The 27,015-nt window shown below is 40.1% G+C and overlaps 1 protein-coding gene across 2 annotated transcripts in view; it reads left to right on the top strand.

Moving 5' to 3' along the window:
• Positions 1–27,015, top strand: part of LOC129211459 (contactin-4) — a 336,085-nt gene that overhangs the window by 36,769 nt on the left and 272,301 nt on the right. For both annotated transcript variants that reach the window (XM_054838596.1, XM_054838595.1), the window contains exon 2: positions 2,171–2,215. The gene's annotated coding sequence lies outside the window, so the exon portion shown is untranslated. The remainder of the gene's footprint in view (positions 1–2,170; positions 2,216–27,015) is intronic.

The following is a 27,015-nucleotide window of genomic DNA, read 5'->3' as shown; positions in this document are numbered from 1 at the left end:
TGAGTAGGTACATGCTGCTGGTTTGGTCTCGTAAGTAAAAAGAAGTCGTAATGTAAAGATTTTCTTAACTAGTCACCTGTTTCTACCTCAAAATTATTTAGTATCCAAAGCACTCAGTGGGCATACAGGACATCAGATGTCCTGCCCAAGTGAGTATCTAACCACTGTGAGCAGCTCCAACAGAAGAAAGCAGTAATAGGCTTAGCAGTAAGTGCATTTGCTGGGATTGTGGGGGAAGAGGAAAAAAAAAAAAAAATTTGATCCAGTCTCCCACATGAGTGCCAAAAAAACCCACCCTAGCTCAATTATGCACACAAACATGACAAGGATTTAAAAGAAAAAAAAACGAAACCACCAAAACAAAACCATAAAAGCCTGAGCCAAATGCAGTTCTGAAGGTTGTGTGGCAGGTGTTCTGTAAGAAACCTCTCTTCTGCTTTGGCGCTCTGCCCTGTATGCCCACATAACTTCAGGGATACTTTAGGGATGGATAGGCAAGTATAGAGAAGATCAGAATTTTCAAAGCAAAAAAATTGAAGTTTTTTCCTTTTTTCCCAGAAGCGAGGGATGTATTCATAGGTGTCTAAAAATATATATATAGCAATGTTGGTGTTAGAGCATATCTTAACTTGTGCAAGTTGTTCTCCTAAACTTTCTATGACTGAAGTGATAAGTTGAACAGTTACAGTAAATAGAGTAATATTTTGATTGGTATGAAACCGTTCAATTCTTCTTGATGTTTAATTAGCGTAGCTCTGAATGTCAAATATTTATCTGCTCTACCCAGTGTTGTGCTCGCTTCAGTGGGGCTCCATCTGGCTCTGCCTTCCTTGAAGCCTGTTCCTCTCTGAAGGAGCTTGCCCATCCTCAGCACTGGTGCTGGATCCCACCAGTTGCCCATCAGGTCGCTTGGACTGGAAGGGAACTCTTCCCCCCGCAGCAAATCTGGGTGGCAAAGCAGTGCTGTGCAAAACCGCAGATGAGCCAGCCTGTAACTTCTTTCACTTTGTGAGCGTAGCTCTGAACGCTGGCTCAAAAATGTCACACCTAGTCCTTAGTGAAAGCTTCTGATTGCTTGTGAGTGGTACATATCTGTTAAATGAAGCCATAATACGCCTGTAGACTACCTGCAATGTAATTCCTTAGCACAAAATCTCCCACAGTCAAACTGGTAAGAGCATGTGGAGCCTTTTGTATTCTCAGGGACCTCAGCAGCAACTGCATTACAGGCTTGAACGGAATCTGGGGGGGATCCTCTGGTTGTGACATCTTCATCTCAAGTTCTAATACCTTCAGTTAATAAGTGGATGATTAACACTTTAACCTTAGGACAAATGCGGACTGTTTTTGTGCCTCTCCTATCTAGGCTGTGTTGATAGTGGGGGGGGAAGCTTATATTTCTTAGTATGTTTGCTGCATTATGGTGCTCATCTAATTCTAACTCCATAAGCATATCTTCTGCATCTACTGTATGTATTTGTGCGTCTCATAGCCAGCTACTGAACGTGTGAACCTATATGATCATAAGCATGTATCGAATGGGTTTCCCATTGTTTTTCTACTTTTCAGAATTTGATTATTGAGTAGTTTGGATGATCTAATGGTTGTACTGCAACTTCTTGGGAAATGGCTATGCTTCAGCCCTTTCTTTGGAATTTAGGTTGCTTTGCTGTCAACTGAGAGTTGCACTGAGTTAGCAGTGATGGGTGGAAAAGCTGGGCACCTGTGCCAGCTCTGTGAAACCAAGAGCACCTGAGCAGTGGGGGAAAATGGGGATTCACTGAGAGGCTTTAGCAGCTGGAAGTGTTTTTCAGCCCTTAATGAAGTCATTAGAGTTGAAAAAATCAGGTGCAAGTAATCTCAGGTGGAATGGCAGAACTTGGTGTAATGTGCAGAGTCTGCAGTGAGCGGTGGGTGCATCATGGCTGGGGCTCTGAGGGGCAAACCTCAGTGGAGTAGGGGGAACTGAGAATCGAGTGGTAGAAATATTCTACAGAGTATCTCACCAGTTTGCTGCTTTTATCTTGTGGTACTTTGATTATTTTTAGTTTGTTACTTTCAAAGATAGATTTTTTTTTTCCTCTGCAAAACAAGTTAACATGAATAAGAATTAATTTAATGACTTCAAATATCAGTATAACCAACTTTCCCTATGAATTTCTACTTTCAGGTATTGGAAATTTGACTGAAGTCTACATGTCATGCACTGGAGAAGGTAACAATTCTTTGATACTAATTTTGATTTATTGGTGATATTCACTTCTTTCCTAACATCATTGCATTGAATGTAATTTTTTTTTGCTTTGTTTGTGCCTTAGACTAAAGAATCTGCCCCTTAGTGTCTCAGTAGTGGGGTATGTTTACCTTTTAAAAAAGAATGTCAGAAATCTCCCTTTAAGTTCTTGGGGTCTATGTTTTGCATTTTGGCAATTCTATGTGGAAAGTTTATAGAAAATATGGAACAGCTTGTCTTCAGAAAACTATTTTTGTAAATGTACCATTGATTAAAAGAATGTGTATAACTTAAACTTTTACAAAAGGATATGGATATCTTGTTGTCAATGGTGTTTTTTCTGGTTTGGCTCTTATTTTTCTTGTCACGAGACTTTCAGAATTGGTGTTTAATCGTTGAATGTTTGACCCCACAGTTGAATTAGCCAAACAAACTTGCAGCACTTCTGAAACTCAGATTTTCTTAATGGCATGCATTTTTGTTGATTCCTTTGGAGACACAGAGAGGTTACACATGCCTTCGGATCAAAATACTTGATTTCTTAGTTCTTCTTTTCCTTGGAGTGATTCAGAAGTTTCTCCTCAGTCCGAGGTGGTGTTTACAATGAAAAATGAATTTCTGCTGTAGATCAAGTAAACTATTCTTATTCAGCTTGGGCCTTCTTAAATTTGCAAAGCTGTCTTTGTGTGAGGTTTTCAAAGACGGTATGATAAGTTTTGTGATATATCACTTTCTAGTGGTCTGAAATGAAAAGCTTATTTCTCAATATAAAAGATAACTTTGAATAATGGACTCCTCATCCCTTTGGACAGTACTCCTAAATTAGCCTCAAAGCCCTTTCTCAGGTGAAATCTCGTTTTCAGGTTCCCCATAGTAAAAAGGAGATACTGATACCCATTTCCTTTGGAAAGTGTTTCCAATCTGCTGATGAAAAGTACTTCTGAAGAGTTAGGCAACCTTGATTAATTGAGCCTGAATAAGAAGTGCAGGATCAAATCTCAGGATATTATTTTTAGGCTGCAGACTTGTGTTCTGCATTCCAAATCCTTAAACGCCGGTTTGATAGCAAGTGTGAAGGACTGGAGCAGACAGCTATATGCATACTAGTAATGGCTTGCAAATGCTGACACCACTATAGACAGAAGAATGGAAATTGCTTTCTGTTTACAGAGCAATGTGACTGTTTGGTAAACACTTCTCATTAGCAAGAGTGTGATCGGAATTTGTGTTAAATGCCTCAATTCTGTGATATAACTGGTGTGGCGTTTGTAGTGAATGGTATTAAAAAAAGCTAAGTGTGGATAAGTACTTGGTGAATACGAGTGTTTAAAAGTTCAGTGTGTAATATTTAGATCTGATATCGGAACCACGAGCCAGAATTGTGTTCTTGTGGTGTGTGCAAAAGGGGGTCAGAATAGCGATCTGGAGGGGAAAAAAAAGCCTCTGATGTCCTGAGCAGAGAACTTGTACAAACTCTACGTGTCTAAAATCTGCCCCTTGCTGATGGGGCTCTTGGCCAGCAGCGTGCCTCGAGATCCAGCGTTGTGCCTTCAAAGAAAGCAGCACGGCACACGTTTTGGGAAAGCGAAGGGTCACACATGTTGTGATGCCTGACGGAAGCGTGCTTGTGGGGACCGCAAACTCGGGCGTTAGGCACGTTTCAGCTCTGAGGGAAGGATTTCCAAACCCATGCTCTTAAGCTGCGTGTGGTCCCTGCTAAGCCATAAGCAAGGCTTAGAAGAAGCCAAGTTTGGGGTTTTGCTTCTGGTCTGGTGAACCAAAACTGGCTGCTGTTTACCTAAGTGACTCAGTAACTACAGATTTGAAAGAAAACATTTACATGTTGTAATAGTATAATTATAAAATTCTACTTTATTACCTGTCAAGCTAATTAAAACAGCTACAGGCTAACAGTCATCTTAAAAAGCTTGTAGTGTCTGTGCATTGTATTCAACAACCAGGCTTACAGTGTAATTTTAATTAGAAATATTACCAGCAGACACAGTGTACAGTTGCGCTGGAGAAATGTCCTTGCCTGCATAGGAATACTGAATGTTCTGGGCAATAGCTCTAGGAAAGGAAACTTTAATGAATATGCTTTCTGCCTTATAGCCTGAATAGCAGTTAATTACGGCATGGTTTGACACTGGAGGGTCTTTCTCCCTCCCCAGCATCCAGCACCAAAGTGGTGGCTTCCCATTTGCTTGGTGTGCGAATGTTTGTGACTTGTAGCTGTTGGCTGCTCAAATCTGGAGAACTGCTGCTCATTCCAGGTAGAAACTTGCTCAGTTGGAAGTGCTGTGGGTCACTGCGTAAGAGGATTACTCAGATATAGACTTACCATACTTAATTTTTACATTGCTCCTTCAAAGACGGGAGTTGCCTGTGTTCTCCAGGCATCCCTCTGCTTCTCAAGATCCATAGAAAATAACAGTCCTCCTTACTGCCAGATGTGTCTGCCACTGTCCTCTTACTCTTTCCATACTTCTCTGAAGACCTGCTTTATTATCTCCTGTTTTCCTTCCATCCTGGTTTCTTTCTCCCTCTCTGCCAGCCCTCTCCTTAGACGCTTCCTTCTCTCGCACCAGTTGGGTTTCTCATGCCACCAGTGCTCCCCTCTGCGTGGAAAGCCCAAACAACTAAAACTGAATCAACTGTTCTAAAGTAATTTGAAAACTGCATTAGCAAAATTGCCATTTTACGGTGGATTTAGTGGTGTCTTTTAAAAGATGAGCAGTCTCTGCTCTCCTTGAAGTTGCACCTCAGAGACAGTTTGCTAATTTTGCAGCAGAATGAAATGACAACTTTTTGATACATGTAACTTGGATTGTAATTAATTACTGAAGGGGCAGCATTTTGCTTGAAATTTTTCCTTTTTCTTATATAATATTTAGGATGGCGTACTCATGACTTGACTTTTCTTCGTAAGAACATGATGAATACAAAAGCACCAATCAGGTACTTGAATAAAACTTACCATAAAGTTTTAAAAGTCATGGGCACCTGCCCAGATCTCTCCCTTGGAAGTGGGTTTTGGAAGACGAGCTATTGCCTAAAGATGTGCATCACTTCAGTGAGAGCTTTCTCTTGCAGTTGGGCAAAACTGTCGGAGTATATTGTCCTTCAGGATATGTGTGAAGGTATGTGTTGCCTGTGTTCCCTGAGTGGGTATATGGGGCTGAAAATAATGCCAGGGAATGTCTGGTAAGGCAACGATGCCATTATTTATGAAGTCTGATGCAAAGAATGTTTCTGCATGAAGCAAAAGTGCCCTTCTGCACTTGTTTGATACTGTGAAGAGCTTCTCATGGCCTTACAAGAAGGTTAAGATATCATGAAGTTTAACGCACTCTGAAAATAGTCCTGTTAAAGCCACTGTTGCTTGTGATTGATGATGCAGGTTATAATGGTAGTTCTAAATCTTGTGTTTGTGTGTGCAAATTGCTATTTTCCAGCCTTTTCAAGGTTGCTAACTTTATCTTATGGTGCAGCCCATATTTAAGGATTTCATGTTGCATTAGCCTTTGATTAAGGGGAAAGGAACTTTGATGATAAAACGCCACTAGAAATGGTTCTGTGAACTAGCCTGGAATAATTTATCAATCGCTCCTTGTGACTGAAAGTATATTTTGGACATGAGGGTCACCCTTTTGAGGATTAATATTCTGAGATAAACAGCTAATGGCTGTTGGATGATTACAGCCAAAAGCAATTATTATGGTATTTTTTTAAACTGTTCATTATTACAATAAAGAGTCACTAAACTGAGTGAGTTTTCAGCCGTTGGTTAAACAGCTAGGTCAAGATCATCAGCCTAGATTCAAAGGCGTCATTGAGTGATAGCTGTTGATGCTTCCCTACCGCCTGCTCTGGCAGAGGCAGGTCCGGGTAGCTGCTTTTGCCTATTTTGCCTTTTTCCCAATTAACTGAACTTTCTACACTCTTTAGGTTAGCAACTAAAATAGCCAGTTGGTGGTTTTATTGGAGACCCCTGTAAATAGCAAATAGCATTTTTTTCAGATATTGTGAAGAACATTTCACAACTGGCTTATGTTCATAGGCAGGTGTCACTGTCTGCTGCTTATCCTCTAGGTTCAGGTTTCCTTTCTTCTGTCTCCTTTTTTTAAATTTCTGCAACAGTGTACTCGGGTGAGCTCAAAAGTATAGAGGAACGGACAACTCCTGAACTGCTGAAAGACAGAGCCTTCTCCTGGATGTAGAAGTGAAAGCAAAAGAAGTATGTCTGAGATAAACTACTTCCATTTAATAAAAAAGGGAGAGCCTTAAACAACAAAGAAATAGGTAGCTGCTGTCAGAAGCACTACTTAAAAGGAATGAGAAACTGTCTCATGGAGGGATTAGTATATTGAGAAATAAACTGCTGAATCACTGGAAGCAAGCAATGCAGAGTCTAGAGGCTCTGCGAAAAAATAAAATGTCTGTTGTAATTCAATTAAAATCACAGTAGGATTTGCTGTTTGAGATGGTACATCCGTCATCCTGTATCTCCTGGTTGCTGGTGCCTCAAGGGATACTTAAGTGAGTGTAGAGCTCCTGAAAAATGCTGGAGCGACAGGTCTGGAACGACATGATTCTCCGTTTACTCACAGATGCGTTTTTGCCAACACACCTATTAAGTTTGGGCTGCTGCTCGGCCTTCACGCATTTGACACTTTTTAGTAGATTGTTAATCTGAATTGAGAGTCAGAGTTGATCCTACAAACTGGAAGAGGAACATGGGTATTACTTTGGATGAGCTAGCAGGATGCATCAATTGTTTAAATGCTTTTGGTTTTGTCCTCGACTTCTTCAGCTTTCAGTGTAGCTGGTTGGTGAACTGACTAAAGGGACTTTCTTCCAAGCAAATCCTTAAAAGAAATAAGTTTATTTCAACAAGTTCTCATTAAAAGCAAATACCTGTGGAAAGCTTTCTCCACCTTCTGTCAGGCTGTTGGTGATGGTTGTCCTGCAGGGCCCAGCTGTACAAAGGGGGGCCAGGGGGATTTGGGGATGCTCAGTGTGAGAGCCGTGTGTCTGGGAGCCCGAGACCCCCAGCCTGGGTGGTGGGGTCATCTCTGGCTGCTTTCCACTGCTTGGCCTGTGGACCTGCGGGGACTGGGAGCTGCAAATCAAATGTCTTTAAGATTTTTCTTTTAATTATTTAAAGATGTGCTCATGATGTTTGATGGGCTGAGTGGCAAGGGAACTTGGATAGCCTCCCCTCGCTTCATCAGTGACGTCCATGGTACGGATCAGAAAAGGCCTGAAACGCCCAGAAAAGGAGCTCTGGCCTCAAGTGAAGGAGAAATCAGGTTTGAGATGAGTATCAATTTTAGTCAGGTTAAGTTGCACCAGTCTTACTTCTTTTAGTAAGTATAAAAGCAAGCATTTCTTGCTACAGGTGGGACAAGAGGTATGGCAATGGTTTTCACCATTACTAAAATGGCTTCTTTGCCATTAAATCTTGAGTTAATCATTTGAAATGCCTTGAATATGCCCTTAGCAATTTTCAATAGCATCAATTAACATTTAGGAAATTAATTTCAGACTATTAGAATATTAAATATTTACTTTAGAAATGTTAATGAGGTGTACCAACTTTGCATCTCATATGCCCCTTAACCCAAATACTCATAAGGCAGAAAAACTGCTGAAGTCAGCAAACATGAAGGGGTGTGGTGGTGCTGAAATGAAGAAATCTGAAATGATTGCTGCCAGTTTTGATACTGCACCAGTGTACTCGCGTTCTTTGCTCAGATTCATGGTGCTGGACCTCTTTGAAGCTGAAAAAAGTGATACCTCTGGAAATTAGGAAATCAAAAACTAAACCAATGTCTGGATGGAACACCAGTTCCTTGTGGCATACTTCATGCTTTTTATCTTTTCTTTTTAAAGATTCAATTCCCCAGAAATAAACAACTTCAATTAAGGTGGTTCAGGAAATCCATAGCTAGTTAAAATTAATCTTTGCTGTGTAGATTAATACTTAGTCTAATCTTTACTAAAACTAATTCTGTCACCTTGTTATTGATACAAAATATTATAAAGTTCTGCAAAGAGGTGTTACAGCATGTCTTACTCTATTTGAGAAATGTTTACCTGGTCTGTCTGTCTTCTGCTATATATTGATCTTAGCTGCATGTTTGCATCCCCTGCCCCATCAAAAGTGCTTTGGCAAACTGATGCATTATTTCAAAGGATCGATCTGCTAACTGAAGGAATAAGAAATATTCCTTAGGGCAAATTTTGAAGTCTATTTCAACTTTTATTCTTAGTTTCTTTTACTTGGGAGCACAGTTGAAGTTAGTGTCTTTATTGAGAAGGAAAATAAGGTCTTTTTGTTTTGCTTAATTCATTTGACCTGATCATTGTACCTATTCATACCATCTTAGCAAGAACATCTTTACCCCCTTACTTGGGAACACATCTTTTGTTTCAATTTCTCATAATCTTACTTCTTTAGAACTATAAAACTTCTTGTATACAAATGTTGCAAGTTTTGTTGTCATAGGATAGTTGAGGTTGGAAGGGATCTGTAGTGATGACGTAGTACAATTGCCCTGCTCAAAGTTTTCTAGTAAAACGCTGCTATTTCAGCACTTACTGAGTGGCGGCTGTCCCCAGTACACCAGGTGCCATAAAGAAGGAATCAGAAAATGACTTTTTTTGGTCTCCAGTATGTAATTCGTTCTGGTCTTTTTTCATCACTTCAGCTCCCTTGCTCCTTTTAAGTCTCTTAGAAGTTTTCACTTTAGTCTCACACCCACTATTTTTTCCTCTTCACATAAGGCATCTCCTTCTCACCGGTTCTTCCCTGTAGCACTCTTACTATTAGGTCTGTGTATTTCTTTGTACTTCAGGCTCATTACCAGTCATGAGCATGTAGCAATGTGTTAGTTGTCACTTACTGCAATGTACTTATTTCAATAGCTTAACTGCCCAATATTAGTATTTCCTGAATAGGGAGCCATGCAGCTAGTAAACTGTATTTCATGCGCTACTAAAGTTAATGGGAATTTGGATCAGCTTTGCAGTGCCCTACTTCAAAGTAGTTCAAAGATCTCTTATTTCCTCATTTTCCTCTTAATCTTCGTTCCTCTCATTCCACAAGAATTATCACAATTCTACTGTGTCGCCTGCTTTGATACCCGCGATGTTATCTTCAGCACGGTCCTTGAAGTCTTTTTTCTTCCACTGGAAGCAGACGGAAAAAACTGTTTTCATGCTGAACAGATGCGTCCTGATTTTCTCTGGTTTTGTTTAGGTTTTGCCACAGTCTGTTATCCTAGAATTAAAATACCTCTTCAGAGGCTGATGATTAGAAGTACCTCTCTTTTCTCTCCTGTAAAATGTCACCATAGCATCTCTTTCACTTTCTTGATGACTTTTTTCGAAAGGTACGCAGTACTGTAGCTGCAGTAGGCTGTGCACTTATGCCACTTGAACTTTAGCCTTCGCCACTGACAATCTCATTTTAGTAATTCTTTCTGATAGTGCTACAAGAATATATTGCTCATAACTTCTTTTTATACATCCTGATCTTAAACTTTCCAATCTTTAGCATTCAAGCATTGTGAACAGCTTGCATGTTCTTGGGGCCAGCTCATGTCTCTTCAGACTTGGTACAACCTTGCTCCGAGATCAGTTGATGTGCTCCTCGTTCCCACCAACGCATATGAAAACTCATCCCAGTTTCTCTGTTTTTGCCTTATCATTGACTTCTGTTGTACTTTATTGTATAGCATTTTATAGACAGCTACAGTCTTTCTTATCAATTTGTAATGGGGGTTATATTGATTAGCTTGGCTAGGCTTTTTAAACCAGAAGGACATTGGAATGGAATGACTGACCCACCGAGGAAGTACGAGCCCCTTAATTTCTGGTGCTTGGCAATACGCTTCAGCATCTGTTTCAGACTTCCTTGCATGATAATTACAGTTGTCACTTAATTAAGCTACACACAAGTTGGGGATGGATGTGGTTATGTGCAGGCCCTGAAGTCTCACTGCTCCTGCGGAGAGCATCCCAGACCACGTGCGTGATGCTGTGCACTAAAGCAGAAGGGCTTGTGGCGATGGCACGTGTAGTCCTGATGGGTGTTACCTTATTAAAATCCATCTGCTGGTTTTCACAATTAATTGCATTAGTGTGACCTTTTGTGTTTCTAAGCAAGGTGTAAGTGGTCTTTTTTTGAGGACTTCTGGTCATGTTTGTCCTTTCTCAGAAATGTGGACCTCGGCTTGCTCTCTCAGCTGCTGAGAGTCTGCAGCAGCTCCAAGTCATTATGCAGCGTTACAAATAACTTCAGACAGGAGACGTGCTACTTCTCTCTCTGGTGGAGTGTTGCTCAGATCTGGAAGTTGCTTTTGGTTTACAGACAACTGTAGGTCTGGACTAACTCTGGGCATCCCCGTTTTATGCTGTCTCTTTGTTACTGTCAGAACTCATCGCGTACGTCTGCCAGAGCGTACGCGTGGCGTGCGTACTAAGTAACTTTGTGGGTTTTGCACAGTGAATCTCCCAAGGAGAAGCTGTCATCTTTGCTGGATTTTCATTTCTTTGTCTTTAGTGCTTTCTGCAGCTTACTGTAAGTCACCAATCACATTGTCTCTGCTCGTTATGTGAGCCTGGCTCTGGCTGGTGACATGCAGTGTTTACACTTGTGTAGGCTGTTGGGTTTGCTTTTTATCTTTTGAGACCTCCCCCCCCCCATACCCTATGTTTAGCATCTGCATTTGAGAGATACATTTCAAGTATTTTTATAACCCCTTATACCGTATTTTCAACTTGGTTAATTGTACCAAGTTCTGCAGTAATACACAAAGCGGTTGCAGTCTTTTTGTTCTGCTACAGCCTGTAGCAGAAAAATCATCTCTTTCCAGATGACTTTCATTTTCCTTCCTAAGCCATTTTTGTGTAATTCTGCATTCCAATGCTCTCTCTGTACTAAAGCTCTTTATGCTGTGGTGTATTTTTAACTAATGATGTGTCACCGTACCAGCTTGGATTTTCTTGTATCTATTCTGTAAACAACTGAAGTTCCTTTTAAGAGGGAGGAAGAGAAGAAACGGTGCCAAAGAGTTACAAGTCGTGTTCGTCCTCATGCAAGCAAAAGAGATCAGACTGGCCTAGGACCAAATTAATTAAATCTTTCATTTAATGGAAGATGTCAGTTAGGAATAGATAATACTTTCCATCTGAAGTGCTTCACTGGTAGAGAATAACGTCTCTGGGTGAGCAAGCAGCTTCTGAATGTTACACAAATGTCAAAGCACTAGGAAAAGTTTCAGGACTGAGTCTTTGCCGGTGAACGTTATCTCTCGGCAGGTTTTTCAGCTCCAACTTTTCCATTAAGAGGGGCAGCGTCAGCAGAGTGCTCTGGGATTACGGGAGCCAGAAGGACCAAAGCATCGTGGAATCAAAGGAAAGATCAGAGTAGTTATTCTTGTTAGTGGATTGCAGAGCCAAGTCCATGAGGAGCAGGAGAATGTGTGGGTTTAGAGAATAATAGTGGACAGAGTAGCTCTTACATCTATATTTAATGAGCTGTTAATTGTGACATACAATGAGGAGAGCAGAGTAAACCTCTGGGACTAAGTTTGAGAAAGGAGTTAGGAAAAGGACTTGGTCAAAGTAAAGCAATACATTGACAAGAAGATTTTTTTTCTTAGCGAAGTGTGTGTGGGGGGAATGCTTTCCTATTTATAATTTTCTGCAGTAATTGAATATAGTTGTAGTTTCTAAACTTCAGATATGAGACACATCAACCTAAAGTCAGTTACCTGGAATATGTATTCTTAGGCTGCAGAAATGTAACTTCACATACTGTAGATGAGGTAACTTTAATAACCATTTACTGATGTAATACTGCCCTCTGCTTAAGGAATGCCAAACTTCATTGCATGGTTGTACACTTAAAACATACCTGAGCAAAAAGTATGTGTATTTTCATCCAGGATTTTTGGATCATGTACAGGTCTGGAAGGCTAGATGCCTGGTATTTGGGGGATGCAAAATGTGAGCACTGACTGGATCGACTGTATCACAGGTGGATCCTCATCTGGTGGTGTGGGATTCTCCTTATGGCCACAAAAATTACAGAATAGAATAACAAAAACCTTCACGTTATGTTTATGTAATAATTGTAGTTTATTATAAGAGTCTTGACTAGAGGTTGTTAGGCAAAAGCATTAAGCTAGTTTATGTATCCATGAAAATAAGTGGCTCATTTTGATTAATCTGCTTGAAATAAGTACCAAAAAGATGAAAAATTATTTGCTTGTCATCTGAAGTGACTTAGTGCACTTGATTCTGCCACTGTACATCAGACATGTTGGTTTTGCTTGTAGCTACTGTAAGCATATTTTACACGGGATAGCAATATCTTGAATTCCCATTTTCAGAGAGGACCTAGGGCAGCAGTCCCTCATTTCACGTGCTCTTTTTAATTCATCTGGGATCAGCTGGTAGTCAACTTCATAAACAAACTGTTTGACACTGATCTTCTAGGTTATCTACGTAGCATTGGGGTTTATCCCATAAATATTTTTGCTTAGTTTTAACTGTGCAAATGTGAGTCTGCTTCTAATACTTTGGCCAGTGTGCTGTGGTACCTCCACGTGATGCCCTCTGCACCGGGGGCAGCTGAAACTGGAAGTGACAAAATAGATGGGAGATACCTGCAGTAGGGTTACAAATGCAGATAGAGGTGTTGATACCTAATCCCCATAGCGCACAGACAGGATCTGGCAGGGTTTCTGGTGCCCAACTTGAGTGAGAAATATCAGAGGCACAAATGTGATCACCGCTTGTCTTGTGGGTGTTTTTCTCCCAGGTCACCATGTCACTTCTCACTTCTCTTGATAGAGCCTCAGCTTGCAAGTGCTCAGGCGTGTCTCAGCCTTAACCAAGGAATTAAGCCATCTGGGCTAGAAGAGATTAAAATATTAACAAGAGTATAATCAAGATACAGAGTCCCTGACAGCTGTCTGCTGCTCACCAAGGTGTAACCCCATGCCAGCAGAGGTGAAGGGGGCTGTTCCATGCAGGAGGAGGTTAAGCTTGCAGAGCCTTTCCCATGTGCTCCTGCCTGCTCTGGTCCCACAAGGCTTGTAGGACCTCGCTAAGCTGTTGTGCAGCATCCAGGCATACCGTGCGTTCAGCTGATGTAAATCTGCGTCACTGTTAGCTGCACTGGAGCGATGTTGATCTGTCTAAACTGATCATCTGTCCTGTGTTCTGCCAGTGGTGCTCATGGGGGAAAAAAGCCAATTTCAAAACTCCCTTCTCAAAGTCTGGGCTTAGTAACACAAAGTGACAGAGTTAAAACTCTGCATTTTATATAAATATTAGATGTGATGTGTTCTGCTTTATTAAGAAAATCTGTTTGGCATTCTGTTCCAGAGGAACTAATTGGGTCTGTAGTGACTGTATGAATTAGAGATGCCTTATGCAGCACCACTAATTTATGCACATTGGGGTTTGAAAATGTTCTAGGCATCTTTAGAAGAGATGTGCAGTTTTGGTAAGTTTAAAAAATGGCAAAATGACTGAAGAACGTACATGAATCTTCCCAAAGCATACTTGCAGAATTGTGACATAAGTAAAATACTAGGCAATATGAGATTTGTAAGATAGTGTTTAAAAGCTCCCTGCTATTCTCCATTTATTACACCTGACCATATAATTCACAACTTGTAATTATTGGGCTAATTTAGCATGATTTCCTTATAACAGAGTGTGTGAAGATTAGTATCTTATCTTACACTTTCAAAATGAATCAGTGAACATCTGTCTCCATATAGATATGGAGGAAAGCCCTGAGACATGAAAAGGTATGGGCAAATGTGATGTCATAAGTTTTTTCTCATGACAATCATTGGCAAAATGGTCCCGAATTAGCAGCATTTTGTCCTCGCTGAAATCAGCTGAGTGTCCAATGCTCCTGGAATTCCGAAACATGAGAAGAGATGGAAGGTCAATGACTCACTTCTGCAGCAAGTCAGGATAAGGAGCCCCAGTCCACATTTTCATGAGTAAGAAGCAGCAGAGATGTGGCAAAGTGAGCGGCTTTCCCTAAAAAGCACAGGAAAGTAACATGGAGAAATACACTTTGCATCCTGCAGCGTGACTGTGGGAAGGGAGCATCTGTCCAAGCAGCTCCCAGGTTCCTGGGACTGTACACATTGGACCCTTCCTGATTTCCTTGCAAACTGAAATGCACCAAAGATGCATCAAACATGAATATCAAAAGTTAACCTCTGATATTCAAGCTTAATACATTATTTTAACAAAGTATATGGACTAGTTGCTGCGTCTAGCAGAGAAAGTTGGTGTTTTCAGTTCCTCTGATCCATTAGGAAATGCAGAAAGCCTTGGAGGTCAGCTCGTATGTATGCAGGATGGGGCTTTAGTTGCATGAGGATAGATCCGCGTTAGATATTAGGAAGAACCCTTAGCAAGAGGAGAAGTATTGGAACAGAGTTTGGAATATGAGTGTCTCTTCGGATGGAGCACAAGGTGGATAGTCACTGTCAGGAATGCCTTCGTTACAGGCATTTGTAATGAAGATTTTGGGTCCCTTAAGGTCCTGCTGCCTTATGGCCCCTGCAATACTTCATGGGAGCCAGAGCAGGTCCTGAAGGAATGGCACGTCTCTGGCAGCAGGCTGTATGGAGAAGTCAGCTGAGGAGTGCTTATGACTTGGCTGGATTTCAATCAGAGATGCTCTGGAGTAGAGAAATGGTAACGTGGAATTTAAGTGTGCTATATGTACGCAGAGGGCTGTGTTAAAGGAGACTGGGGCCAAAGGATGCTCCTGTTCTTTATTTCCTTTTAAGTGGTATGACAGGTTGCCTTTGGATTTTTGCTTTAATTTTTCCTATCTTGAGAGGGGTCTGGCTCCTTTAAAGCAGGCTACGGTCCCTTCCTGGGAGCTAGATGTCTAATCTCAGCTATGTGCTGGTTTATAGGCATTAAGTTATTAGATAAAAATATACAAACGTAGCCAAACTGGAAACCCAAGCTTTCGAGCTCTCGGGACACTGGTCTGATGACATGGCAGTAAGTGCCGTAGCCTGGCAGTGGTATGCGATCCAACCCAATTAACTTCTAATTTCTTGAAGCCCCTCTGGGTGACAGCAGCAGGAAGGAATGAAATGATTTGATATCGGACGTTCCTCTGTAGCGTGGTAACAGGGACTGGAATGCCTTTGGAGCAGAAGGACGCGGGGTCACCCACGCATCAGATGAGTTACCATCTCAACTTTTATACAGTCTCAGCTAGCGTGGGTCTCCTGCCGGAGTCTCTGAAGGGAGGCAACAGCAGCCACTGTTCACTTAAATGTAGTTTTATCAGGTAGAAACTTTCTGAGAATCGGGAGCTCAGTCCAAGGGAGATGTAAAAACTGCCAAGTTTGCAGTCTCGGTGGGTTTTAGTTATGGCTGCACTGACTCTTCAGCATAGTGATGTGTAAAGCACTCTTCCTGCCCAGAAGCAATGTTGTAGATGTATTTAGAGCTTCAACACCAGGTTTTACCTCCCAGGCTAACTTTTCACTAGACTGAAGTTTTAAGACTCTGAACTGGGCAGCTAAGTACTTCCATCATATATGGAGCACTCTCAAAAAGGAGATGTCTTAGATTTACAATGGTGTTTTCAATATATAATAATCATAGTGTGTCTAGAATATACCCTTTAATTAAAACAAAGGAGCTGGAGAGGAACGAAATAAATACACCTATAAAACAAGTGCATGCTCACAAGGTTTTCATTTAATCAATAGTCGTGTCGGCAGTGATTGCAAAAAACCTTCAGTACACCATTTTAATCAGAGATGCTTTTCCTGGCACGGGGGCGGAAAATATACTGATTAATTAATTTCTATTCCTGGAATGAGACAACCTCCCAGCAGAGCCAATCTGAACAGCTTGGTGACATGGCAATACGCAGTAAAAATGTAAGTGGTCCCTGAGTTCATGTCGTCAGACCCAAGGCACAATCCCCAGCCGGTGCTGGTTAACGAGTAGCTCTAGTCCGAAAGAACAAGTGGCAAAACCTCAGAACTGGGGGAACCTGGTGGCGCTTTTGATGCGTTGGGTTTATTGAACATTTTTTGCCTGGCTGGAAGCTATTTTATTACTTTTTATGTAAGTCGTTTTTATGTTAGGGCTATTTTAGAGTAAAGATCTTGCCTTTGTGATTTGCATGTCGGACTGGCTCCTGCAGTCTGTCCTTGCTCAGCAAGCAGGATGCTGCTTTGTTGTGCCTGTGGGGATGCAGACCGTCCCAGCTGAGATGGGAAAGGTAACCGGCTTCTTTCTAGGAGGTATTGATGTACTAGTTGCATATAATTAGGAATGTTAACAAGGGCATTATTGTGCTAATTATTATGCCTGATTATGGAAAAAGTAGAAAATTTCATGGCCACTTCCTGCTAGACAGAACTTACAAGCTTTTCAGAGACTAAATACATTAATTAATCTACCATGCTTGTTTAAATGCAAGAATATACTAGGAATATTTTCTGGTTTAGGGGGAAAAAAAGGAGGAAACAAGGGTATGCAAGCTTTCTAGTGAAGCAACCTATTTAAGTAAAACTGAACTACAAGCAATACAGAAATGTTTTCAGTGATCCAGTTGACAAGACAGCCCAGCAGTACTTTCTGTGCTAGTTGAGTGGACTGTGAATGTTTTGGGTTTATAAAAACCTTATTTCTGGCTTTATTACCATAAGTAGGTTTGACCTGCAGATACACTCCATGGTGGCAGAGCTGTGCCTGTCCACGTGCCACAGGACAGGTACATGAGAGCTTGGTTCAACAAGCAGGGTCCTCTCCTCCATGTGCTAAATCCCCCCCATTCCACCACAGTGCAGAACTGATAATCTGTCCTGTGCCACGTGCGATATCCCACGGAGAAGTTCCTCCAGTGCTTTTTCAAGCTTGTTTCCAGCCCTGACAAGCTATGGAAGTGGCCACCTCTCAGTACACTTAAGCAGCATTTTGAGGGAGGGCAATAGTATGCACAGAGCATCCCCACTGGTCCAGCCTGGGATCTGTGTGCTCTTAAAATGTTAAGAACCTCTGGAGTCTGATCCTGATTCTTTATGCTGCTCTAACTCCACAGGAGTAAATGGACTTACATGGAGTCATACTGGTAAAGTGCACATGCCTAAAAGCTTTGGTGGGCGTTTGTATGCAAACATAATCAGCTTCTAAAATCATCCGAAAACAGTTCAGTGGTCTATTGCAACCAATAAAACTAATTGCAATGATGTTCTGGGCAACTGGTTTATATGCCGAGAATTTTAGGTGGCCAAATATGAACGTACACAGCTGCATTCTTAGAAATGCTTTTATTGGACAGTTGCAATTTGGCTCTTAGTTCATTAAAATCAGTGGATGGATGTTACGATCCATTGAGAATGACATGAACTGTTGAGAACTTCGAGTATGGGATTTGGTTATTACAAACTGTAACTCAACTTCCTTTTATTGCTGCTGTGTATGTGACAGAGTTCACGTCTCTATCATCCTGTGAATTAAGTTAGATTTTAAGAACGCTTTAAATTCTTTTTCTCCAAGTTTGCACGAGAGGGTAAGAGTTCAGGCCCAACTACACTCTTTCAGAGTTACAACAGTTGGCTCATTGACTTGATGGGAACTTGGAACTGTATCATTTAAGTATTAACAATTTGAACTTTGAGAGGTAATGCTGAACAGTTAAGCGAGCTATTTTGGATGTAACTTTACCCATTTGCACCCCTTTCAGCCCTGTCACAATTGCTTGTTTCTAAGAAATCAGTGCTGTATATTATGGAGAAATCATTCAGTCAAGAATATCTTGTGCACCTACCATCTCAAAGTTGAGCACTCCAATCAGTTGACTCAAATATTCATTATGAAAGCAAACCCCTGCTGATTGTAATGAGAATTTTGTCTGCATAAAGCTTTTGTGACTGGGTCTTGAGTGGTACTTCAGACTTCTTAAGAGTGTTTCAGAATCTTTGCTCTAAAATAATCTTTCCTAAAAATAATGCAAATCGCTCTTAAAGCCTCATTCAGAAATGGTGGTATTTTTCCACTGGGTCAAATGGACTTTGGATCAAGACATGGAACTTTGTTTTCTAAGTTTTTTTTACAATAAATATATTTTCTGTATGCATGTAGCTGTACTGCACATCAGATGTACAAATGGTCTTTGAATCATGCAGAGTTAATTATGATAGCCATGTTATGATTGAGTTAATTAGATAATCTAAAAACTCATCCCTATTCTTGAAAGCCATGCAAAAAAAAAGTACAGTTTGCAGAATGCTTAGTTGCTCCTCCTTCAGTCTGGAGGAAGAAAGGGATGCTGCAGTGAACACTTTATTGCTTGACTGTTTTAGAAATGCTGTCACTTAAAAGGCCCAGAAGCTGCCAAGAAAAGTTTGTGGAATCTCCAGTCTCTTTTTTTTTTTTTTTTTGTATCAAAAAGGCTTTGAAGAAACTTTAACTTTTCTGACATTTTCTGGGAGCTCTTCTGGAGTGAATCTACCCGTCTTTATGGTTTTACTAGTCATCACTAAAGCATTGTATTCCTCAAGGGAAGGGTGAACACCCAAAGAAAGGATACAAAAGGCCAGTGATATGAACTCTAATTAAAACTAATTAGAGACTGGGAATACAGATGGAGGAAACAAGGGAAGCTAAAAATTTGGGGGTTTGTATAGCTTAAAACCCCAGCAAAGTTTAAGGGCTGGTAAAGGGCAGGAGTGACCTTTGGGGGTCTCACCCACCTATCTCTGTGGCATAGTGGTGGAGAGTGTTACTAACAAAAATAAATAAAAATTTAAAAATTCTCCTGTTTGTGATGGGAAGTGTGGTAATTGTCTGTAATGGTCACCTCTCTCTTAGCTTGGAAGGGGAAAACTCAACACTGCTGAGATGTGCTGTATCTTGCAAGATTTTCAAATGAAGTGGAGCTTTTTGTAGTCCTTAACAGATGGTTATGTAATAATAAAATAGATTTTTGGAAAACATTTTTACCATCAAATTGAGTAGGAGAACCAGTGCACACTCATGGAGCTGCATGATTTTAACATTAAATGGAATAGAAAAATCACAAAGTACATTTTCTTAACCTGAAGAAACTCCAGTAGGACAGTAAACTTCTAGTTTTGGGCTTTTTTTTAAGCTGTCGGTGCTGCTTATCCCAACGAATGGGCCATCAGTCCTGTAAGACTGAACCTTGCTGGATTGAAGTGGTGGAATTAGTGATAGGCTTTGTGTTTATTGTAACTGGTTTGTGAATGGTGGCAGACCTTGATTAGCTTGACGCACGTTCATTAAAGAACTGTGCCAGGGTACAAAGGATCAGTGAATGAGAACCCGAAATATTGCGCTCTGATAGCAAAGGGTCTTGCTAATAACTGCTTGTTAATGAGTTTTGTCCAGAGGAAAGGTTTTGCAAGTAGAGTATGGGCACTTGCTTTGGCAGACTATTGGCTAAACAAAAACACGTAATAAAGTTGATGCTAGAAGATCCAAAAATTAATGAACTCTAGGTGTTTATTGGCTTTGCAAGGATACAGAAAGCATTCAGAACATGATACCCAATTGCAAAAATCCAAGCTTGAGTAGTTGATGGGTTTTTTCCTTTTGACAGTTTAACACTTGTACTATTTGATTAAATCTTCATCCAATAATGATGCATTCCTTAAAATTGCTTAGAATTGGTGAAAACAAGTCACTTTGGGATTGTTCCAAACCCCAGCCAAGCCTATGAAAAGGCACTGGGATTTGTACCATATGTCTTTGTTTAGGTACTTAATAGGATGATAAATTACAAAGTGTTATTTATAATGGAACAACAGTAAAGGTGTAAAGTATGGAAGGCATATTTTTGCATATTTTTACATTTGGCGGTAAGTCTTTCTTCAGAGTTTTCAAAGTTCTTGATATTTTTTCAGTTTTCAGTCATTACACATTCATTATTTTTTTAAAGTATTCAAAAGTCACGTTAATCCTTTGTTTTATGAAAAGCCAAGGTCTAATATTTTTCAATATTTATTGAATTCTCTAGAGATATTAAGAATTAAGAAAATGTAATTACATATTGATTAAACACTATTAAATCCCCTGAAATGATAGTCAAGATTTTGTAAATATTGGAAAATCTCTACTGCAACTTTTTGTTTGCATCATTAAAAAAATTTCTTATATACGAGGTGGTGTTTTTATTTACTGGGAAATGGTGCTGGGCTCCGCAGGACTGAATATTTCCCTTGAACGATAATTTTGGGCTGTGTTAATGGACTAGAGACTCTGCTGAAACAAGCAAATTTTCCAACAGGCCTGGCCTAGGTTTACTATTTCCTTTGGTTTTAATGTTAAAATTGGACATTTTTAGCCATTTTGAGTTTGGCTTTGAAGAACTTGATGTCCGCTAAAACTTGCGGCATTAAGGGATTGCAATGTTTCTTTGCTAATGTCTTTTAACACTAATGCCTGGAAATGTCTGTAATTCCCTGATAGGTTTCAAGGGAAATGCAAGGTATTTAAAGGACGGTGCTTCTGCTTTTTTCCTTTTTATTTCTATAATGCAGAAGTGTCAATTAAAAAATGGCAAGAACTATATTACCAAGAATGTTTATGATTTACTGTATTTACGAGGGGTCAGGAAGCATTTGTATAAAACAGACGACCTGTGTATATAAAAGCTTTCTGGGAAACGGGATGCTTTTACGTTATATTAAATACCTTTTAGAAAGGATGAGTGCATTCAAAACGTTTGTCCTTTCAGTGCTTAAAAGGCTCAGCATGCACCCATAAGTTAGCAGTGTTTTATGTTATTTGTATATATGCATCCCTGGTCTCTGCTCTTTTCCTGAAAGTATGTCTATTTGCATTCATAAATCACTCCTACAATTGTGCACTAACGAACAAAAACCTTTGTGCAGTGCCTCGTAAGTTAGAAAATACTCTTTTTAATAAATTATCTTAGGAATTGCTTTATTTTTTTGTTTTTATTAGTTACAGAAATGCATTTTAAATGGTTTTAAAATAAAATATTAATATATTTTCTTTTAAACCTGTAGTCCTCTAGTCTGCATCCAAATGTTCATTAGAAATAATTTGGATATAAATGGTATTGTACCAGAATTCAGCTCGGAGCACTAATTACATATAAAAGCTTTGGTTACGCTAAATGTTCAAATACTTGTTAAAAACAGACCATTCCCAATCATCATCATTAGCATGGATATTAGTAAAGAACATTACAGTTTATTTCAAGGAAGTTCTGACTCAGGGTAAGACAGATATGTGAAAAAAAAAGAAATTAAAAGGCTGAACTTAAAAATCCTCAGGATAAAGGGAAGGAAAAAACCAAAGTCTGAATGTTTGACAGAACTTTTCCAGGAGAGTTTGTCTACAGAGTTAGAAAATGGGAGAATAAGGACAAAATCCTTTTCTGGGGTGAGTAATACTACGTGTAGGTCTGTAGTCTTTTTTCTCTAATACTTGAAATACGTAAAATCTTCCAGTTCAATTTTGTTTGAATATTGCGGAATGTTTGTAATCTAGTGTGTTTTCCTCCGTTTCCATGAAAGAGATGTGAAAAAATAATCCGTGGGTTTGCGCGTGTGCGTATATTTAGACATGCGCGCAGGCTGAACTCTCCAGAGTAGTTTATTGGGCTCAACTCAGCTGTAACAACCCAACAGCAGTTCAGTTTTGTGCCTGTTTCACAAGAAATCCTAAGCAGTTTTCTGTACACAGTTTATAGTCATGCGGGAGCAAAGACTCCTGTCACTCCCATCAGGGCTTCCATTTTTGTTCCAGCACCCTTAAGTGGGGTTTTTTTCCCTCTTTAATGTTATTTTCTTAAATTCAAAACAAAGGCCCTTTCCCCCAATAAGCAGGTATTTATCACCACTCCAGGCAAATCTTCATCCTGTTTTTAGGAATTTATGGTCCTCCTTTGGTTTGGTGAGTAGTAGGGTGTATTGCCGAAAGAATCAGCTACCACAGGTATTTTGAGGAGTCTTTATTCTTTTAGCTAGGTGAATAAAAGTTCATAGTTAAGGTAATGTAGATTCTGTCAAGCCGAGCACAAACTCTCAAAACAGTAGAAGTAAGCAGATGCGGTTTTACAGTGCCGTAAAGTAAAATCTTTGTAAATAAGCACTAATTACCCCTCTGACAAGGAACAAAACCAAAATCTGTATCAATTTAGGATGCTAGGCTTTCTGTAAGCTGTTTTTGTGAATAATCCAGTTTATGCATTTATTAACCTATAAATACATTTTTATAAATCTCGATGACATTTAGGTATTTTATTAACCACAATAAATGCCAGAGAAAATTGAATTAAGAAAGCTTGTAATGTGCTTTACTACCAGTTTTAAAATTTTGCTGAGCTGTAAATGGTCCTGCTTTATATCAAGAATAAATCTGTTTGAAGACTACGGGAGTAATTTTTTTTCCCCCTTCGTTGCCAGAGGCCCTGACCTTTTTGTTGATGGCTGGTTTTTAACAGCTTCGCCTATGTCTTACTCTTTTTTTTTTTTCTTTGATTCTGTAGAAATTTGATTATCTGCTTTGAGCAGCAGTCATAGTCCCAGCCAGAGAAGGGAAGCCATTTAGGGGATGGTACAAAATACTTTCCGATACTGCGAGATGGAGAGCTTGGAGGATGCTGGACAAAGTTGTAACCACCCTGATTCCACAGGCACCTTACGAAGTGCATATATAAACTTTCGCTTCTATTCTCCCAATTGTTGCAATCACAACCTCAAAACAGGTACTAGATTTCCCCAAAATGTGAAAGAAATCGGATTCCAAAAGGTGAGTTTCTTCCAGTGGGCAACTTTCCCCTTCATTTGCAGAATAAAGTATGTAACTTGAACAATTTGCACCAAAGCGAACTTTTCCAGGTTAAGTTTTTCTGGTTTGGTCTTTGGTTTCTGAAGATGCTTATACAGAAGTTCATCCTCTCCTATTTATCATCCCTTCTTGTGCCTCCTGTGCAATGCTGAGCTTGTACTACTTAAGTGTCCTACGTGCTTTTGGCTGCCAGTGATAATGTTCACTTCCCTTCGAGTGTATTTTTTCAATATGTGTGTATGAGAAAGGAAGAGCTGGACTTAACACAGTGTAGTTCTTCTCGTGAACCCAATTAACTTTTTCTCAGTTAATGAAGTACTATGACCTCATTATTTCAGAAAGCCACTTCTTCATTTTTATGGTACCTAATCCAGTACCTGAGTTGAAGTTAAAATTGCTGGAGCATTTTTCTGGGTAAAGACATATCGATTTAACTAAATCTGGATTAATATTTTAGCTCCATGATCATTCCTTGAGATTAGCTATGTGGGCAAAACACCTTCTTCCTCTATGTTAGGCTGATAAAGTTGAGGAGCTCTGTGCAGCTGAGAGTAAAAGTTAGCTGCATGTTGTAAATGCACTCTCCTGTGGGAGCAGTTCAGGTTTGGTTTGCAAACTTCAAAAATCAGATGCTCCTGCTAGTTGGAATCGAAAGCTGCAGGATGCATCAGGCTCAGGGTACCACTGGAGCACCGGATTAGCTTTGAGCATCGGCTCAAAAGGTGTAAGGCTGAAACCGAGTGTTTAAGTGAATTCATGATGTCTGGCCCAAAATGTGGAGTGAAAACACTTTTAAGGGATTATTAGTGCAAAATCTGATCCTGTTGGTGAGCTGTAAAAATGAACCGGACCCCAGAGCAGAACAGGTGTCTCTGTGGTGAATGGGGCACTACAAGGAGCAGCAGCTCCATTGGTATAAACCAAATTAGAATTATAATAAATACAAATAATAAATAATATAAAATTATGATATTAAAATATTCACAAGAGTATAAACTGCAGGCAATTAAGCAGGCAGAAGGATGTGAGAGTCAGGGTCTTGGAACAAAAAGATCTTTATCTTTTATTTTTTATTTGGTCTCTGGAGTACATAATCAGGGAAGGGCCATGTCATTTGTTGATATTGGCTTGGAGGCCTCGTCTGAGGAGCCACTGACCGCCTCATTCAATTATAAATGCTTCCTGATCTATTACGTGCGCACCCACGGATCAGAAAGAAACAACGCGCTTAACAGCAATATCCATCTTCTGTCCTGGAAGAGCAAGATGTCTGAGGTTCCACCAGGATATTTTGTTGTTGTTTGGGAATGGCGGATATAGTTTAACTTGCATGAAATAGTTAAACTATCTGCTATTTAATTGAAATGGAAGATGGGACAAGGGGTGGAAATAGCTTCTTATTGCTTCAGATTACAGCATAATTTAAATCTTGCATGGGTGGCCTTAGCAATTAGGAGAAATGAGATGGTGAAGCCAGGCATGTTGTATGATCTGACCCATAAAATGATATGTCATATGACATCTTGATGTGTAGTGCATAGAAATCTGTAGCAAAATACTGCTCGAGCAGGTTTGTGTTCAGAGTTCAGCTTTGAATAAAGATTGCATTTAGAAATGTCCAGAGCGCTCATATATGGGCACCTTTCTGTAATGAACGTTCCCCACTTAATTATGGTATTTACATGGTAAAACAGCAAACGTAAAGTCTCTGTGTAGCTGCCAAGAATATGTGCGTAAGGTTACTTCATGGTTACTACAGCACAGGGGCTGGTAATGGAGGTGGAGCAGAGCCAGGGCTGGCCTGTGTTTTGGTGAGGACCCCGAGGAGCTGCTGTGGGGTCAGATGTTGGGTGATACGCGGCCACTGCTCCTGGTGGGGTTTTGTGGCAGGAGGGCTAGTGTGCATTCAGTGTCTCGTGTTGACAGCTTGTAAAAACAAATGTGAACTTTCATGTTACGTAGTTATCTGTTATACTAGAATCTCATGAAACTTCAGGAATCTTGTAGGGGCAGAAGAGATTCATGGTGCTTACACATGGATATGAAAGGGTGAAAACAAAGTATGGCTTTGGGATGATCTGGGGTGCACGATCAAACGCTATTTCTGCTTAGGTGCACTGTGTGTAGATAGCAATGAGATGGCAGATTGTGCTTCTTCCTGAGCAGTGGTGGACTAAGTTACAGAAATAAGCAGCGGAAACTGCCCCTTCATCTTAGGGCTGTAACTCACCTGGAGACGTGTCAAAATCCAGGTGGAAAACTGAGTGTCAAAGCTCTTTGCAGCCCATGTCTTATAGACAAGTCAGCTGCAGGTCAGTCTTAGGACTGTTTCATTTGGACTAAGAACCTGGATTATTTTTGTAAAGATGTAAGCAATAAGGAATGACAGGAAAACAACACTAGTGCGTTTATGTTTTATTTCTGAAACACTTTTGGATGAAGAGGAGGTTGGCTGGAGACAGACGCATCTGTCATCTTGGTTTCTGATGAGCCCACATGAACTTCTTAGCCTAAAATATGTTTTATCTTGTCTTATTTTATGTTTCTTCTTAGAAGTGTTGTAGATGTAATGAGGTTTTTTTTTAGCTCTTATGCTTCTCAGTAGCCTAGTTCAGCAAAGAAATAACCTTCATTTCTGGCATAATGTAAAACATCTTTCATTCAGTATTACTGTGAGTAATGCCCTCTGATTCAAAATGTTTTTATGTGGACCTTTATCTCAAAGAAAGAGCCAGCACTGACCACTTGCTTACTGCATTGCCCCAGAACCAAACGCCAACTGAATTTTCTTGTCATACTCTCATTTTGGTTTTATTTGTCAGTGATGACTAGCAAGACCTTCCTAACATTGTCCATTCCTTTTTGGCTTTCTCCTGACACTGGTATTGGTAATGCTCACTGGTGTCACTTTGTTGAACAGGAGCGTATCTTCAGAACATCTACGTATTCCAGTACTTCTTCAAAGGGAGAATAAAGCAGAGCCTGTGTGAATAAAATTTTCTTTATGTATGCATATACTAGTCTTGAAAAGAGATTGCTGTGGAGATTTTTATAATAGTTTTTTTGACTCTGAACCAAACACCTGTGTGTAGCAGGAGAGATCCCACCACCTAACTTGCATCAAAGCTGTGCAGGAGTAAAGTTCTCTAACTGCTGCTGCAGACCATACACCATGGTATTATCAACACAAGATGTGCAGGACTTAAGAAAAAAAAAAATAAATCTCAACTTGAAGGTCAAAACAACTGAAACGAAGTACTTTGAGTCTGATAATCTGTGATGGCACTTTATGAACTGTAGCTTTGTATCCCTGGGTCACTGTTTTCTGTCACTGATCATGATTATCCTAAATCATTCCCCATCTATAAAATGGGCTGCTCACCTGGACTACCTGCTACTGGAAGACAGACTTCAGGGAGGAATTCAGTAGTACCCATCTCTCTCATGAGGGCAGAGATCACAGCATCCTTGTGCACAGAAGTCCATGGTACCTTGTCTGCACAGCAGGATTTGCTGAGTGCATGAAATACTTACAGTGTAGCTTCCATCAGATACTCATAATACTTAAATGTTTTGGACTAATCCAAAATACTTTGGTTAGAAATAATTGCTTTCCTGGTATTTTTTGTAATATTCATCATGCTCTTATTCTAGCTTCTTTCTTGCTCCAGCAGTCTGTAATTATTTGTTTTGAAACAGGAAATTTGTACCAAGATGAGTACAAGTGTACAGCTGTTACTTTAGTTCTTAAATCATAGAATATTTATTGAGCTGCAACCTAATCAGCAGTGCCATTGGTGTGAGTGCTGGGCCCAGTGCGAACTGGTTGATCTTCCATTTCGTTTGTTTGTTTGTCAGCGCCGTAGCTGAAAGCAGCAGGAAATGATGACACATACAGATTCCAGCATTTA

The sequence above is a fragment of the Grus americana genome, chromosome 11, assembly GCF_028858705.1.
Source record: "Grus americana isolate bGruAme1 chromosome 11, bGruAme1.mat, whole genome shotgun sequence".
NCBI lineage: Eukaryota > Metazoa > Chordata > Aves > Gruiformes > Gruidae > Grus > Grus americana.
This window is presented reverse-complemented; position numbering and strand designations above follow the sequence as displayed.